This window comes from Perca fluviatilis, chromosome 3 (genome assembly GCF_010015445.1).
Source record: "Perca fluviatilis chromosome 3, GENO_Pfluv_1.0, whole genome shotgun sequence".
NCBI classification, from domain to species: domain Eukaryota; kingdom Metazoa; phylum Chordata; class Actinopteri; order Perciformes; family Percidae; genus Perca; species Perca fluviatilis.
In genome coordinates, this window is record NC_053114.1 from 35,735,674 (window position 1) to 35,754,663 (window position 18,990).

Here is an 18,990-nt window from a genome sequence, read left to right on the forward strand (position 1 = left end):
ATGTGAATTTAACCAGCTCCAGCCCTATGTGGTAGACTGTTGTCCAGATGACCTCCTCTTTCTTTTCTCTCCATGCTGAGGAAGTCCAGCCTGCAGAGGATCTGACTGTGACTCGGTCTGACCTGGCTAGTCTCTCTACCAACACACTGCTCCCTGATTCATCTGCTGCCAACCCCTTCAAGTTATTCATCTGGAAGAAATATGCATTCATCATTGTATTTTTAATCACACCAAATAGATAGACAAAGAGAATGCCGTAGGGAGAGGGGGAGCAATCTACAATTCCCAGAGCTCAGATGGTATTCCTGCCCCGCATCGCCAAACATTCCCTAAATTGACTCTGAATGAATTTATTTTTAATGTGTGGAAGATGCTCTACCACAGAGAATAGAGATGGTGTGTATATGGGGTTGTGTGCTTGTGTTTGTGTCTGTCTGCAGTGTAATAGCATGTTTCTGTATGTGCCTGCCTTTTTTGTATCTATCTATGTCTATATCTATCTATCTATGTTTCTATGTCTATCGGTAATGCAGTTGCACATTGTGTACACATTTACCTGAGTTCATGTGTGGATGCAAGTGTGTGGTTGTGTCTCTATGTCTGTGTGCACTTGTGTTTTTTGAGATTACGCTGGAAACATGAACAGGAAAGCCAGATTGGATAGTGACAGCCTGAATGTAGTTTTTTGCCTAATGTTATACATTATAAAAGTACGCTGTTTTAAAAGTTCTCTTTCTCACAAACCCACCACAAAGCTATTATAGTCGCCCTTGCATCAATCCCTGTTTGACCCATCTCCGTCTCAATGAAAGCCCGGTATTGTACTAGAGCTGTTTGGCCTAGCCAGCCCCGAACAAATGAGCAAGCTCATCCCTCCATCCTCCATTCTCCGTTCCATTGTATTCATTAATAAATTAATTTATCAGCTCGTCTTGGTTCCAGCCTAATTGAGTCCCATTGCTGCCTTCTAAGTAGGACACATACGGATTTGACAAATGGAATGGTATCCGGCCTTCAGTCCTTTGGGCTATGCCTTGGCCCTGTACCCTGGAACACACTGCTTTGTTAGCTGCTCCGTGTGTGTGTGTGTGTGTTTTTGTCTGTGTGTGTTTGAGTGTGGATGGATGTGATACCTCTTTCATCTGCTTTTAGCTATCTGTTGATTATCTCAGTGCAGTGTCGTCGTATTCGGTGTTAGCTGGGACGGATTGGAAGGTGGGGGTCGCTTCGGGAAGACAGAAAGAAAGAGAGAAGAGCAGAGGGAGAAAGGGGGTTTCCTGTTTCCCCATCAGGGATGAGCCCCTACAGTGGTGTGCCTTTGCATATACACGTACACGAACGCACAAATGTGTGCACACACCGCAAACAGATGTGGGCTCACAGAAAAGGGAGGGTCTTCTATAGCTTAATGCCATTACATTAAATTTTAAATAATGTTATGCAAATCAGAAATGACAGGAGATTATCTCCTTGGGACCTTGAAAGGGATTCGTCAGTTCTTATTCCAATAGCCCTGGAAAATAGCCCAGACGTCCTGAGTGGAGAAATATGGCAGGGCGTGACGGAGCCTGCCGCTGCTGAAAGAGGAGACCGTGAGAAAAGGCCCCAAGTGTTGGCTATTAAAATCAATTTACCCAGGAAGTCAATGAAGAGAAATCCCTTAGTAAAGGCACCTCCCAGGACAGCTCAGGGGTCCTGGAATAGGAGCGCACAAGGGAGGATACAGGATGCGATTGCCACATGCCAAGGTGAAAGTAACACGCCAGAGTAGAAGATGGGGGCAGGGAGGCTGAGGACTGTGTTTCATGTTTTCCCCCAGTGCCTGTTTTATCTCGACAGCCCTGCCGTATGTGCAAGATAGTTTTAAAGAGCTTGGCCTGGTGTGGATGCTTCCTTCCAGCAATGCTTCAATCAATCAATTTGATTTGTTATTTGAAATGTAATCACATGGTGATGGAGAAGTTCTTTGCGAGAGTTGGATGTGGAGGAGAAACAATGGGTTTACAGTGCTGTTAGTTAGCGATGGAGGTCCTGTGGCAGTATGTACTGATAGACTGTGTGCACATGATATGTTGAGAAGTGGCTCTCCATTTTCCTCCACTACTGTCAAAATCCCTCTCCCACCTCTTTTCTACTCTCACTGCAGGTCAGGAGTGCGGCAGCCGTGCTTGCACAACAGCCAGTCTCAATATTGTGTTAGGGACAGAGCCATCCATTACTGAGAAAACAAAGTCGTGTCTGTCTCCAGTGCTTTGGGCCAACAATTAAAGACATCATGCCAGCACAGGGGCACCGGAGGGGTAGAGCAGACCTTATCAGAGCCATTCCATTAAATATTGATGGACCTAATTGAGGTTTTTAGGCACTACAAAGCTTCCTGAAGAGTGTATCTGTTTTTATGGCAAAGTACAGTCTGGTCTCCTGGAGCAGACAGCGAGAGGAGTGCAGTCTTGTGTGTAAATTGCATGCTATGTAGACTAACTGCAGGCAATTGCATGTTATTGAGATGGAAGATGAGGCAGAAACGTGTACCAATGAAATTCTTCTCCCACGGATGGAAAGTATGTCAATACCAAGTTATTGTAACAAACTCTTTATTATGATATATCTTAATGAGAAATGTATGAGGGACATTTGAAATTATGATCATGTTATGATATTTTTATTCTCTTCTTTTTTAATATTTTCCCTATTCTGTCAGAAAACAGAAATAGCATCTGGGCTCCCTTTTGGTCTGTATGTTTTCCCGTCTCTCTCTCTCCCTGTCTTTCAGTCATTTTGAGTTAAGCAGGATTACGTTTCAATATTTTTTGAAATACTGTATATAATATATATAAAAATATAAAACTTTACTTCTGCAGTTCTCATCCCTTTCTGTCTCTCCGTGCCGGTCTCTGGTGACACCAGCCTGAGAATGGCAGCTTTAATTTGCAGGAAAACAAGTTGAGAATATTGATTTCAAAAAGTGCTCTCTTCTCCCCTTGGAAAAAAAGAAGAAGAAAAAACTGTCTGCTATGTGAAAACCTGTAGCCTTCAATTAAGTGGGGCTTGTAGGTGTGTGTGTTTTCATTTGGGCATGGTGTTCACTTGAAATGACACATTAAAGACTGTGTTTTACTTCAATCAGACTGTGAAAATATACACACAGACTTAAGTGTGTCTTGAAGGGCTCCGACGTTGGCACACACCCCGCCACCATACAGCACCAGACAGCTGGGCGGTATTTATCTTAGAATAAGAACCATGTTCTTCTGCTCCAAGAAGGGAAACATTGCCTTTCCCACTTCTGAAGACGACACGTGTCCTGGAATTCATGTCAGTTGATGTTCACAGGTCTCAAGTCTCACTTCTCCTTCCTAAGACTTTTTGTAAAGCACAATAATCGTATACAGCCTTTTTTTTTTACCCATACACAAAACAGAAGTGAGAGCTGTGCTCCTTAGCTCCATCCCCATGCTGGACTGTTGAACCACTGCATTTCTATTTATTTTGACTCACAATAAACCTGCAGCGATTCATTTGATCTTGTTTGGTGAATAGTCAGTCCCTGTGGTAAGGCTTATCCCCTTTAATGCAAGGCCTATTTGGGGTTCTGATCTGGTGCTTAGGGCCAGGCAGAGTTTGGTATCAACGCAGGGACTGACTGGAGCTAGTGGTTGTAACACGCCATCCCAAAGGCTTTGGAAGTCATCCCGCTAATACAGACATGACTAAAGCTCCCTATCATCCCCCACAGAATGACACTGCATGGCTCCAAGACTTAACTCTTACAAAGAGCTTAAATATCTTAGATGTGTAATGCATAATGGAGGTGGGTTCTGTACTTTGGGGCACAGTATTCCCATCGCTATACTAGGCTGTACTACAATAGCATACTGGCTTGTTCTCCGTATCACAGAGCAGTGTTAACATTGACCTGTGTTTTTGGATGGCAGAATTATGAAAGGCCAACATGATAATAAAAAGATAAAGTGCATTACCAGATGCCCTCTTTTTTGTGAAAACAGCTATTCATGTTGATCGCGATATCCTCCTCTGTTGAGTAACAAAACATTTGTTCTCCCTCTCTCTTTGTTTCTCTTTTTGTCTCGATCCCTGTGTGTGTGTGTGTGTGTGTGTGTGTGTCATGTGTGTTTGCATACAATGTGTGCTCAAGTTTGCTGAAAAGGGGGTTGGAAGCTCCCCTAGTGGCTCCTCCAGAGAATTACCTTAGAGAGTACTGCTCTGCTCAGCAGCAAGTTAATGGCACAAAAAATAGCAAACACATTACTTTTTTGTTTCCATATAAGCAGTCCAACTGTGTACCTTCTATTTCCGTTTGCTTACATATATATGTAGAGGGAAAGGCTTGTTTGTGAAACAGTGTAAGCTCAAAAATAGTGTAGGTATTTAGTGTTTGCAATTCAAGTACAATGTTCTCATCAACCACTACTAAATAAAATAAATGTGTTAAGGGAGAGAGTTGTTTATTTTCATATACATGATTTTCAACTTGCAAGATGGTAATTTTTTTTTTTTGCCTTCACAACCACTGTGATTCAGCTTAATACATTCTGTTTAGTACTGAGAAATGTAGGCTGCAGGATAGAGCCTTGGAGAGTATAACAATAATATGATTTTTAACTTAGATATCAATGTTTTATTGTCCAGACACTCGGTTTAATCCATGCAGCATTATTGGGACATACTCGCAGGCAAAGCCAAGGAACACACACCTATCAATTCAATCTTAATTTGGGCTGCAAACAGAGTTCCCAGTGCTGTTGGGTCAGGAGCCAATGCAATGGATTTCCACACAAACCTCCATGTGTGTGTGTGATGGCAGTAGATAGCCTCCCATTGAGCAGGTAAGCAATGCTGCCCTCTGATTAATGCAATCGAGAAAATATATATGGAAACATGTGGCAGGTTATGTGTGTGTCAGCGTGTGTTTGCATACACAAATATGGGTATGAACATGTTCCTATGGGTGTGTTATGCATGTTAATTGAGCCTTTGGCTAAACGCGAAGTGGTCCATCATCTCTAGCATACACCTCATGCTATTATGAGCTCAAAGAAGTGAAACCATCTCCTTTGGCAGGACACTACTGATAAGGCTATTATGGCTTGTTATCTACACTTCGCCTTTTATTTGTTTTGATCTTTAAGTGGTGTAACGTAATATATGTGTATGTGTGAGAAGAGGGTAGCAGTGAGGGAGGTGCCGTCCCGATGTGTTTGCTCTAAATCGATTACCTGCTTCCTATTTTTTCATCATCTTGTTCTTCCTCTTTGCATGTGCTGTGCTGCTGGTCGGCTGATTGTATCAGGAAGCGGTCAGCAGCCCCGGATATTTCAATTTCATTGGATTTAAAGAGGACTGGGAGGAGGTGTGCACATTAGCGCCTCAATACAATCGCATTTGTCAGCATGATCCTTTTTAAGTGCATTTCAATTAAGCCGCGATTCTTTGATTTTATTATGCCCCGGCCTTGCCGGCAAAATGCTCACTGCTGGTTGAACAAGGCTCCATCTAATGTACACAATTTAATTTTCTTAATTGAGCTAACGTGCTTTTCATATCCTAATTCCTTGAATAATCTTTGATTCCTATATCTGCTGCGGGAGGCTTTTAATGAAAGAGGGCAGCCTAAAAACATCTGTTAGACCCGTGATTAAATCATCCGCATAACATCTGCATTTATGAGGGTGTTAGCATGCTGCCTGGCCCTTTATCTATTTTGGGCAATTATCTTGCGTGGCGGTAGTAATACGAGATATAAATATGGATGTGTTTGTGTGGTTACCCCCTCTCCTTCGCACTGATGACTGTCATCTGGCTTTGTTTCCACAGAACTCTGGCTATTGATACAATGTACCACAAGTCTCCTTTAAACAAAAGGAGGGGGATATGCTTTGTTCTTTGTTTGAGCAGTGTGCAAAAGGTATTTGTGTAGACTCCTCTTCTGAGAGGTGGGAGGCATGTTAAGCAAATCCTGTTTTCTTTCTGGCAAGTGGTTAGGTAATTGATTAAGCTGTTAAATACACACACACACCGCTGCTCACACTCGCACACACTTGCACTCGCACCATGCTCATGTGCATCCTCGATCACCAACACATGGATGTGTTACACAGTGTTTCCATACCTGCTGACTTCACACAGTGTCGCTGGAGTACCAGCAGAGAGCCTTCTAGAGTTCTCCCCCCTCCCTCATTCCCTCCATCGCCACCTTACATCAGACCCACTTTTATCAAGAATCATACGAAATGGGGTATCAAATGAAAGCCATCACGCTACCTCCTTATCCCCATCTACCTTCCCCTTCTCTTCTTCCTCCCTTCCTCCCCCTGTCCTTCCTCCTCCTCATTCCACGTCTTCCTGGTGGCGTGGTCATCTGTCCATTAAGAGGGGGTGAGTCAGTCACCTTCCGTTTGGCCCCCTCATCGTATGACACACGGTGGCACAGCACGGCTGTCATCGCCTCCACCGAGCCTGGATCAGGTGACCAGATTATCTCTCTGTCGGCTTCCATTTCCCACATACTCCTGTGCTACACTGAAAACAGATCACGCACAATCGGGATGAAACCAGCCAAATGACCAACCAGTCCACAGCCTGCAATTTCGACAACGTGTCAGAGAAATGCATAGGTCAGGCCTTGTTTACTCAAAGGTCTGGGCATTAGGTTTAGGGTTTGATGGGCGAGGTTCCAAAGTGAGTGATGCCACTTGTCAAGCATACACCTCTCTGAGCTGAAAACCATGTTGTTTGGGTTGGTGGCGTGGCCTAGTCGTTGGAGAGATTGTTGGGTATTTAGAAGAACGCAGGTTCAATTTCAGGCTGCAGCGACCACTGTGACCAGCCTGTCCAGTCATTAAGGCATGTCAAGGTTCTGACATTGCTGCTGTCTGCAGGGATCACTTGGAGTTATATGTGACAAAGCAAATTTTTCAAACTTAACTACCTTTTGGTGTAGTGGGTTGCAATAGGTAATTAAAATGATTGCTGAGCATCCAGAGTTGTACTTTGCAACATGGGCTTTCAATGTTGTTGTGTGTACTGTGAAGAGCTTTCTGAAAAAAATGTCCTCGACTGACTACGTAATGCATCAAATAATTAATTAGCTAACGTCTTGAAAGTATCAAGAATGGAGTTTTGAACTTTTTGACATCACTTGCTTGGACTGACTCTGTCAGCCAGAAATCCACTACCCTGAGCAATGACTCTAAAAATCCAACTAAGGTAAATAGTTGTGTAGTAGTGTTAATCTTTCAAAAAAAAGTTGTATATTTCAGCTTTGATTGCAGTTGCTGTTGACTAAAGCCCGCTTTATGACCTATAAAAGGTGAATGGGTCAACATAGACGAAGGGAGTTGTCTAAGTTCAGCCAGATGTTGTTTGTTTTATTGTGTCAAAGCAATGCCATGTCATTCATTACACGCCTCTGTGGTCGTGGACAGATGAGTGTCTTCAGAGCGTAGCCACACCCAGGGATAAGGCTAATTGCTGCTGTACTGCCATTGTCTTTAAAGCCCCATTTTGTGGCGGCCGTGATAAGTGGTGCAACAACAAGGGACACATGGATGCACACTGGCAGTGCCCTTCATGTGGTGGCCATAGTTTTGTTTCTGATTATGGAACATGATTTTGTTTTTTTTCCTTCTCTCATCTTGTGTTTTTCTTGCTGTCTCTCTTTGTGCCCGGTCTCTTTTAACTGCTTGGGTTTGGCTCTCCATGGGCGGTGCTGTGTCCCTAGTGCCGGCATGGAGGTTGTCTCTGCCTCACTGGTGCCCACATTAGGGAAAAACTTCCCCTAACCGCTGAACCCACCCACAACCTTTCTGCCCCAGGCTCGTTTTCCCCTCAGTGACTGACTTTTATTCGGGGCGCACAAGAAACAAAAAAAATAAAAAAACTCACAGCCAAATAATAATTGAAGAGGGTAGCTTGAAATTCAATCGTAAGAATAGTACAGCAATATCACCTCAAGGAAGTATGATTGACATTTTTAAACAACAATATATCATTCAAAAGAATTCTCATTAAATGCATTTGGCTCTTTGTGGTTAGCATTGCAAAAGAGGAATTATCTGCTCCGTCTGGCTGGGTTTGATGGTGCATATTCCCCCAGGACCAAGCCTGTGAGAACTTCTTGTCTAGCTACTCCTCACTTTAATGTGTAAAATGTTTTTGGCAGATGCTGCAGTAAAAGTCCAGTGCCATCAACTCATTCTGCCTCTTGTACTCTCCCTATAGACAAATCTCAGCGCCAGTGTAGAGAGAGAGAGAGCTCAAATCCTTGACCTGCCCCCTTCCCTGGACCTCTCCTGGTGTAGTGGAGTGCAGTAATCTGACCAGTGCACTCCTTGCAGACACAGTCGAGTCCCCTCTGTTGTGCTATTATCAGCTGAGTGTTATTACCCCTCTTTGCACAGGAAAATATGCCTTGATTTCCATCGACCCGTCCACAAATCAATGCTTTTAAAAAGCTGAGACACCTTTTACTTAAGAGCAAAAGCATGCATTTTATGTTTTGACATGGTCATATTGATTGGGGTGGTGGGGAGACGGGTGGAGTGGAATGGAAAAGGAGTGTGGTTGGAGGGGGGGGGGGGGGGGGTGTTGACCTCTAGTCTCTAGTTCTTTCTCTCTCTCCTCCAATCTTCGCGCTTCTCTCTTTTGCGCTCTCGGTCACTGCCAGTGTTTGGTAACACTGCCATCCTTAATGGCTTTCCTGTGCTCCATCCACGTCCCCCCCCCCTCCCCGCTCAGCCATCTTTCTCTTGTATCCCCTCCACGCGCCCATCCTCCCCCCGCCCCATCTTGTCTTTGGAAGCCCCCCTTGCACTGTGCATTTCTTTTCCCCCCACTAATCAATACTCAGTGCTCCCACCCCCCCTGTCCACACCCCACGTCACTCACATTTGGCCCGCTGATAAATTATGGATGGGGGCCTCTCACATCACATCTAAAATTTCTATTGTGTTTGTCAATGGATGATCGATACTTCACCTCGCCTCATCCTCAAAGCCCCCCTGTGCCTCTCCTCTCTTTCCACTTTCATCCCCTGTCTCTTCTACCATTTTTTGTTTGTTTATGATTTTGGTTAGCTGGAAGTGCTTCTGGTGCTGGGGTCTCTAGGGCTTCTTTTTTTTTTTTTTATCCCACTCTTTCTCATTCCAAAATGTCGCAAACATATGTCGACACTGGCTTCAGACAAAACACCAGAGTTTGAAAAATGTGGCTTGATGCTAGTTTGTGGATGAGCACTCGGGTTTGACAAAACCACATAGGCCTCCATCTTCCATTCTCCTCAGCAGCTTTTGCCCACCCCCACACCCTGGAAGTTGTGAATGCAAATGCAACACTGGATGTTTGAAGTGCAAGGGCATTTGACAAATGACAGAGACTATAAACAGCCCTTAGCTGTCATTCCTGACTGAACTTTATTTAGCTGTCGGTGTTTTCCTCTTAATGTATATACAGTTTGTAGACACTTGTATAACCTTCACCATTAACGGAGAAGGAGAACCCACGCACCCATACACTTTCCCACGCACTTGCATACATCCACAAGCTTTTGTTTCTCACACTTATACCCTCAACTCTCTCACTTTCTCCCTCGCACATATACAAACCATGCAGGGTCAGAGCAGTGTTGGGGGTGTAATTTAAGTGGCTTTGGGCTTATCACAGCCTAAAGTTCAGCTGTGATCTCTGGCCCTAAGCAGCACCTGCTCATCGCACCAGATCTCACCTCCCACCTGCCGACGGGAGAAACTATGCTGCCTTATAACTTCAGCGGCAGCTCCCTGCCTCCTTTTCCATGACCACTTAACCCCTGACATGGCCTTTTAAGTGAGGGTTCTGGTATGTGTCTGCCAGCCTTAGCTTGGCAGCCAAGCCTTTGTGCCATTACCTTAAGTAACATGCAATCTCCTGTCAGCAGTGAGGCAAGAAACCACTTCCAACTACTACTCTCGACTAGAGTAGACAGACATTTTCCACATTTTTGTCACTATGGATGCTTCATCACGATTTGATGGTCTGGCTTCGGAGTGGCCAATTTTATTTGCTGGCCTTTGTCTTTACTTATTTGGGCAGTAGGGAAGTTACAGCAGCAACACTAATTCAATTCAGTTTTTATTTATAGTATCAAATCATAACAAGAGTTATCTCAAGACACTTTACAGATAGAGTAGGTCTAGACCATACTCTATAATTTACAAAGACCCAACAATTCTAGTAATTCCCCCAAGAGCAAGCATTGGCAAGGAATAAGAGAGGAGAATGCAGTGGAACACGCAGCAAATTCCTTTCAGAAAAAAACAAGACTAGCCAAACTTTTCTGTTGCTTTCTGTAGTTTGTATCTTCTACTTTGCATGGAAGTAAAAAATGAACAAGTTGCATATTCAAATTTTAAATCACACTTTGATGGTTTCTCTTTACTTATTAGAACCACAAAACACGGGCATAGTAACTCAGTGCTCTCAGGGAGGGTCAAAAAGAGCCGAGACTGGCTGGGCTCGGTCTCTCAGAGTGTGATCTGCTTCTCGTCTGTCTGCACCTCCGCACCCTCTTCATCAGTGGCAGGTCAACAGCCCAACATCCCACGCACCCAGTTGTCCATTCCCATAGCCCTGCCATGCCCCCACCCTCCCTTTCCAAACCAGGCAAGGTGAAAATCTTTAAGACCAATCTCCATCTCCAGACTTCCTCAGACATGCCTTACTGGCTTATACGAGGAGCCCAAGTTGACCCTTGCTACATAGATAGACAAACACACACAAGCATGCACAAATTATCTTATATAGACGTGTGCACACACACACACACACACACACACACACACACACACACACACACACACACACACCGGCACACACACACAGCCCCACTGACAGACAAGCCACAGAGCAGCATGGCATGCCAGGCAGGAACAAAATCTCTCCCTGAGCAGAGGTCAATGGCTTTTATCTTAAGTATGTCTGACCTTAGCGTGTGTCTCATTCATCTGAAGGTCTCGCATGCATAAGAGTAGCTGCTAGTAAATGTTGAATCATGGGTATCTGTTTCTGACTGTGAAAATACAGATATTATCTGTAACATAGTAGGCAAGAGGCTGAGTTGAGATTAAAAAGATCACCATACCTAATATAATTGGTAAGTTTGATCCCCAAAAGCCATAAGGTCAGTTATCAACCTCATGTGCATGTCCAAGTGTTCTTGAGTGTGAGTCTAAAGCCCTGCTTATCACTCACTGTGCTCTAAGGCACTCTGGATAACAGCATCAGAAACAGTTATTTCAAAAATGTAGAAATGTTTGTCGAGAGATAATATTCCGGATAATATTATATAGTATTTATGAATTTCAGTTTAAAAAAAAAAAAAAATCTATTCACACAATGAGAGGTAGGGATTGGTATGTATATTGTTCTCACTGGTGTATCTCATCTATTCAGCCATGATTGGACCATTTACTGGGCAAACATTTCAATTGTGTTTGACCCCTCTCAGAAAGGCTGACATTGCTCCCTTTCACTCTTTCTATCTGTCTTTCTCTTCCATTCTGTTTCCCATCAAGCGCGCGCGCACACACACACACACACACACACACTTCCTCTCTCACTTTCTCGTCAACTGCATCCTTCACATGCGCGAGTTCTGTGGAAAAGGTGGTGTCATCCTCCGCTCTTAGCCGTCGGTTCACTTTTGCCTCCAAGCGCAGCGAGACTTCCTGATTTGTGTGACAAACACAAATGCCTTTAAATTCCCACAGCCCCGGCTCCTTGCCAGCTTCATACCTTGTAATGCATTATTCACATCCTCTCTTGCAACCCACTCCCCACCCACCCAACCCTCTCGCATCAGGAGAGGGACAGCCACACACTACTTCCCTGGCAGAAAATCTATACTGCCTTGACGTCTTTGCTTCAAGTGGGCAATTAATAGAACCACAAGCCGGATCTATTTTTTCTCTTATAATTGCTTGTTAAAGGTGTAGATATAATGATGCAATTAAATGACAATGGACATTTTTTTGGCAAGGAGACCATGATTGTGAATGCACGTTATTGGTGATTGTGCTGAGTCAGTTACGGCCTCTCCAGGATGCTAGTTGTGAGTTCCCTAAACTAAGAAAGAACATGTATATATAGCAGATAGAGATGTGTTGTGTGTATGTGTATATATATGTGTGTGTGTGTGTGTGTGTGTGTGTGTGTGAGTGTGTATATGCTCCTCCTGTCAGTCACCCCCAAGCCCTCCTACCATAACCTTAGGATTCCCAATGCCCTAGTGATTTATACTGGTTGAGACATATTAGATATCAAGGCAATGGTAGCTGTAATCCCCAAACTACTCCGCTGAATGCTTGAAATGGACTCACTATTTTCTCATAAATGTCTGCTAGGGTTACAAGTACTTATATTGCTCCAACCTTTCCTCTGACTTTTTCTAAAAGCAGAGAAAAAACTGACACTGGCTTTGTTTTTGTGACTTTTGTGCGAGCGTACTTGACTGGTCAAATTGCTGTTCTTGTTTACCAAGCACAGTTTCAGACATATTTGCGTGCGGTTTCGTCGGGAATGTTGAATATCTTAACGTCACCCCATTGCCGTGCCAACACACAAGCAAGCTAAGCACCCCATGCTGCGGCCGCGGGGCCCTCGCAGTATAGCCTGTCTTTCTTGCCGACTCACTCCCATGTGCTGACACCCTGCTGCAGCTGAGCAGAGGCCCGTCTGCTTCTTAATGGTGAAAAACGAGAGCTGTCATGTCGTAATCGTGTAATAACCGTGCATGGTGTCACTTTCAGCAATTAATGGAGACGCTGTGACTGGGCTGCGTAAATCCTGGCTAAGTCGGCTGCAGCAGGGTACAGCAGCGGAGGAGAGTTGGAGAGGCTTATGTTAGGGTGTGTCCGTTTATTTGTCCCTGCGTTGTGTGTCTAAGACGGAGAGAGGTACAGATTTGCATGTGTCTGAGAGTTTCTACATGTGATTGTCAGAAATATAGGGATTAAAAGTGTGTGTCAGTGAATATTAGGTGATTAGTTGCATCCGTCTTTTTGCTTACACATTTGTGCGGGGGTATAGAAATGCGTCAGTGGCCAAAAGAAGAAAAAAAAACGAAACAATAGTGACATTGTTGAAGGGTTGGGCCTTAGTGATGACTTGACAGACTTGTTTTGCTGCCCTCACTGCCCTGGATGTCTTGTCACTCTTCACCTGTGTACTGTGTTATAAATCAACAAAGCCATAAACAATGATCTTTAGTGGAAGGTCACAGTGGAGAAACATATTACAGGGTGGATAGGTTAGGCATCATTGCTCTTATATGATTATCCTGGGGATTGAAGAATATGTTTTAGCTCTACTCTCTTGGGATTGGGATTTCTAGTTCTTTATTGGTTGCTTTTATTTTTTGTTTTGTTTGTGATTTACTCTGCTGCTGCTGCTGTTATTAAAAAGGCGGAGTAAACAAGGGGATATGAGATAATCAGGCCTGCACTAGTCCAAACTATACGGTCCCAATATGTTAAAAAAAACTTGTGTGAGAGTAGAGGTCCTAACATACGTCTTACAGAGGAATTTTAGTATTTTTCAAACTGGACCTTTTTTTTCATGCATTTGTGTCTGAGGGACCAATGTTACAGCGTTCTCGCTCAATACTTGACCAATTTCAAAGAAGTGATTTTGTCAGGTGTGAGATATATAAACTCTTTCTGTAACAGCTGTGTTGAAAGTCTCACTATAAAAGTCCTTGTTGAAAGTTGTGTGATAGTCCGTCCCCAGCTAAAGTGGTTGGGAATAAAACTAACCACACCATCCCTAAATTGTCAGAAGAGGGTCTAGGGGCCAGTGTCTGGGTGTGAGAAGGGGTCGGGGGTGCTCTGAGCCTGCTCATAAGGCCGGTCTTTATAGAGGGCAGACAGATGAGGTGAGCAGGGCAAGCTGTCAGTGAGACCAGAATTATGACTAGAGCAGTCTGCTCCTGCCAAACCCTGCTCTGATTGTTTTAAATTTGTTTGGGGCGTGGGCGGTCTCTGGCTTTATGAGGTGTTGGGATAGCATTGCGTTTGTGTGTGTGCGAGTGTGCAGATGTCTTTGTCTGTGTGTGTGTGTGTGTGTGTGTGTGTGTGTGTGTGTGTGTGTGTGTGTGTGTGTGTGTGTGTCTTTCTCTGGGTAAACTGATTGTTTTTCAAAACAGAAACACACATAATGTTTACCCAGTCGCAAAGGCCTGTCTGCACACTGCCACTCAGACTCATTCACACGCTTACACACACACACACACACACACACACACACACACACACACACACACACACACACACACACACACACACACACACACACACACTGACACTGGTCGTAACCTTTTGTGGTGGAAAAGGTTTTAAAAAGTAAAGTAAAGTAAAATGTACTTTCACTGCACTTGACACTTCAGGATCTCCTTAAATCTTTCTCTCCTCCTGTCTCTGTAACACGAACACACACACACACACACACACACACACACACGCATATGCCAAATCTCTCTATGTCCCACATTATACCCTTCTTGAGACTTATCACAATTTCTCTTTCTTCCCTTGGCTCATCAGTTTACTTACAAAATAGATTTTGTCAGAGTTATTGATGTATAATGCATTGGCACCAGTGAGCTTATTTTCACTTTAATAATATTGAAATCTTTTTTAATATTATGTGATCTTGCATAGATCTTTGTGACAGAATGAAAGCGGTATGGAGATGATCAAACAGCCGCATGTTTCAGGTCACGTCTCCTCCGTCTATCTGTCAAAGCCACTCCTGAGAGGGTTAGGGAATGAGAGAGCACTATGACTGGAGGGAATTTCTCCAAAACAACGCCAAATCACTCACTTTTCCTGCTCATCCTCATCCACCATGGAGATGTGTCAGAATCCAACGTCTGTCACAGTATCCCAAGGCAGCCTCTAGATCCAACAGCGATCTGGCGCCGCTTGTCTTGTCACCTGTTATCTTTACCATGTCTTGGAGTTCTGCGTCGGATCATTCACAGCTTTCTTAAAAAATGCAGGGTGGGAGTTTAACAACATGGAACGTGCCATGGCATCTATTCAGGTCTATTAAAGCTGATGACCCATAATGGCTGGAAACGAGTTAAATAGCAACAAGTCACACAAAATCCTTCTCTTTAATAAAGTCAATTTGATGGTTTAGATTGTGTGTCTTAAAGGAACACGCCGACTTATTGGGACTTTAGCTTATTCACAGTAACCCCCAGAGTTAGACAAGTCGATGCATACCCTTCTCATCTCCGTGCGTGCTGTAACTCTGTCTGACGCCCCCAGCGCTAGCTAAGCCTAGCACAGATCCTGGAGGTAACCGGTTCCAACTAGCCTACTGCTCCCAATAAGTAACAAATATATACCGGTATATACTGATTTGATTACAGCAAAGACAACGTCGGCAGTATTGACGGCAAAATAGGCTACAAAATATTTCGTTGCAATATTAGAAAATCGATTATTTATTTTTTAATTACATTTATATCTGCATTTATATCAAAACCTAGAGACTTTCAAATATCAACATGTCATTTATTAAAAGTATTTGTGTCTAAACGACATATAAACATCTTTTCCTATTCTATTTTGCCCGGAAACGCTTCCAAAAAAATAGGCGTTGGCGTGAAAAATAGGCGTCGGTTCTATTTCTAGCAGGCACGCGCAGGCAGTGTGTAAGCTCTAACCTGTTAACATGGGAGCCGAAATATAAATGGACACGCCACGCAGCTGACACTCGCGCAACACATCCAGTGTGTAACCGGCCTAAGGGATGACACAGAAACGGTTTCCTAGTAAACATATTTGCTGGTACATTCAAAATAATCATTTGGTTGATTTTTCGGTAATGTGCCATTATCTTTCCCTTAGAATATATTTTGAGAATGCAAAATAGTTGCATATTAGCATAATAAAAGTGTCGAAGAAAACATTTGTTTCAGATTTGTTTTGACAACTTAAAAATGAATGTTTAGGACCTATAGTAATTGTTCGAATTAAAAGCAGAAACGTGCGCGCTCACTGAAAGCTGCTCTCTGCCTCTAAACACTTAGCCCATGTTTCTACAGCCACATTTAACATGGAGGGAGACAGATGTTCCACAATTAACATAGTTATTACCTCATCACATAAGCATGTCACATGGATGGTGGACAGACTATCAGCGCTATTAGAAAGACACAAAATATCCACTTGAGAAGTGGCTGCTTGTTTTCTCACTGCTACACACACACACACACACACACACACATCCTTCAAGACTACTACGTTTTTTTTAACAGGTTCTACTTACAGTTGAACTGTCCCTAAATAGCAGTTGACAACAGGCACTTTAAAGCTGCATTAATAAATGGCCAGGAGGACATCAACAACAAGCTAGCAAATACACATCAACCACTTCCTGTGAAAGTAACAGGTTAGCAAACAACTGCCTAATTTTACATCCAGCAAACACAGAGCAACATTAGCAATATATATATATATATATATATATATACAAGTGAAATATGCATGTATTTTTTTGCACCAGTTAGTTTCTAACCAAGTGCTGGGCAGGTAGCATACAGTGGGTTTATCAGTTGGTAATTTTTTCTTCTTTTGGAGAGGCTTACAGAGCAACTGAGACCTAACCATACTGCAAATGTGTGTTTTATGAAACCAAAGCAGTAAACTTAAAAATGGGCAAAAAGCTCAATGAAGTTGCAGAGTTGAGTGAGAAGTCTTCCTGATTTCGACACTATGATGCATCATTGCATTCAATGCTAATGTCAAAAAATAAAAAATATGGCTTTGTGCAAGTTTCACAAAAATAAAAGGTACACGTTAAAACTAGAGTTATTAGGAAAGTTCACACAAGTTGTTGCCCCTGTTCACACTGTATGTTGTGGAGGTGAAATGCAAGGGTGCTGTCAGTGTTTCCTGCAGGGAAGCAGACATCTTTGTATGAGGAGCTTGTCGACGACTCCCCCATGCGGCTTCCTCTTTTGGCATCCCCTCTGACAGGCAGATTACATTCGCTGTACAAAATCGTTGTAGGTACAAGCATACAGTATGTACTTTGGATTAATAGACAGTGATATATGTGTAAAGAGTAGTGTACTTTATAAACCCTGAGAAGTCCTGTGGTGAGTGTGTGGTACTCAAGGTAGGGATTAACAGAGCGCTTGTGGCAACATAACATCTCTTACAAGTGTTCTCTAGCTAAATTTGTGTGTGTGGGACACCTAAGTATTATGAATTACTCTAAATAGCAATAATCACGAAATAATATGCTATTTCAATTATTATGCTTTAATAATAATAAAAAAAATGTGTCCGTCTGTGTGTATGTGCACGGTTTTTGCATGCAGCCACGGCTCTGTGTCAGACTGTCAGCATTGTTTAACACACTGTCACATTCCTAAAGTTGTTGTATTGAGTCCACTGAGGTACACAGTAAAAAACCCACAGGCATACCGGGGAGCTTGACACACCACAAATATCCACCCAGAGATATGACACAGCCCAAAAGTCAGGAAATGAAATGTCTACTGAGTGATACGATTTTGTTTCTTTGTTTGCTTCTTTGTCTCTTTTGTTTTTCTTTCTTTCTGTCTTGCTTGCTTGTTTTCTTTTTTTCCCCACCTCCCTCTTTCAGAGTTCCTGCAGATTCCCCTGCTGTCGGCTCTCGTCACATTCCCCAATCTGTTAGCCTTCTGATACCGGGCCAGACTTGAAAGGAAGTCTTAAGGAACGAGAGCTTATACACTGTGCCAGATTTTGTTAAATAACTACGAGATGTTGGTGCCAATTCATCGGTAATTGTCCCTTCTGGCACAGTCTGTTGAAAGTCCTGGAGAAGCCTAAGCTCAAGATCACTGCAAGTGTTAATCTTCTTATACTTAAGGTATCAGGTTTTCTTTTGATGTCGCTAAACATGTTGACTCCTATCTCAGCGCAGAACGCAATCCAGACATAGCTATGAGCGAGATGGGGGTTTGTCTGCGTTCGTCTTCCAAGAATCTCATGGTGTATGTGTTCCTCTCCTAGCATTCATTACGGTGCTAAAATATAGCAACAACAAAAGGAGAGGAGAAAAAAAGGCAACAGGAAGAGAGGAATTGATTTTGCGCTAATTGTCCTTTCCTTAGCGCAATTTGGCCTGCTCCTGTACGGTGTAAAATGGCCTAATTTATTTTTAATGAGGCAAAATCCTATTCCTCAGACAAGTCGGTATAATAGCCCAAGGTTATTTCCAAGACCTGCTTCGTCAGTGGGCTCCTTTCAAGATCAACAGAAGAGACACTTGTCTCAAAGTATAAATGATTTAGTGTCTAATTAATTTTCCTGTCCCCAGGGTGTACTGTATATATTTTAGGTTGCTACGATGACGCAGTCGCTTGTTGACTGTGTACATACACGTAGCGGTGGTGATGACCATACAGATCCATGTGCTGGGGAATCTGCCCCAGGGTGTCAGGTGGACAAGCCTAGGAAAGCTCTGCACCCTCTTGTGGCCTGCAGTCCTTGGCACGCTGGGCCCCCTCAGGTGCTCAGGTGAGCCTCGGTGATCAATCAGTGATGCTTTTTGTCAGGTGAGATTCTCCCATCAGTCAGTCAGTTGGGGCCTCAGGTGGTAGGTGATAGTGCATAGGCTGTGGGATCAGGGCGAGCTCCCACATGTACAACAACACTGATCCCACACACAGGTGGAGATTTGTCATGGGCTGGTAGGAGCTCATCTGTGATTGAATACTGAGAGCTGTGAAGTTTGAATGTGACACACACACACACACACACACACACACACACACATGCAAGGAGTAGAAACATGCACTTTGTGTGTGTGTGTGTCTGTGTGCATTTTTTAAGAACTTTATGCATTTCTTTATGCACGTCAACACAAATATATATTATATATATTATATATATGTATATATATATATGTATATATATATATAATACATATGAC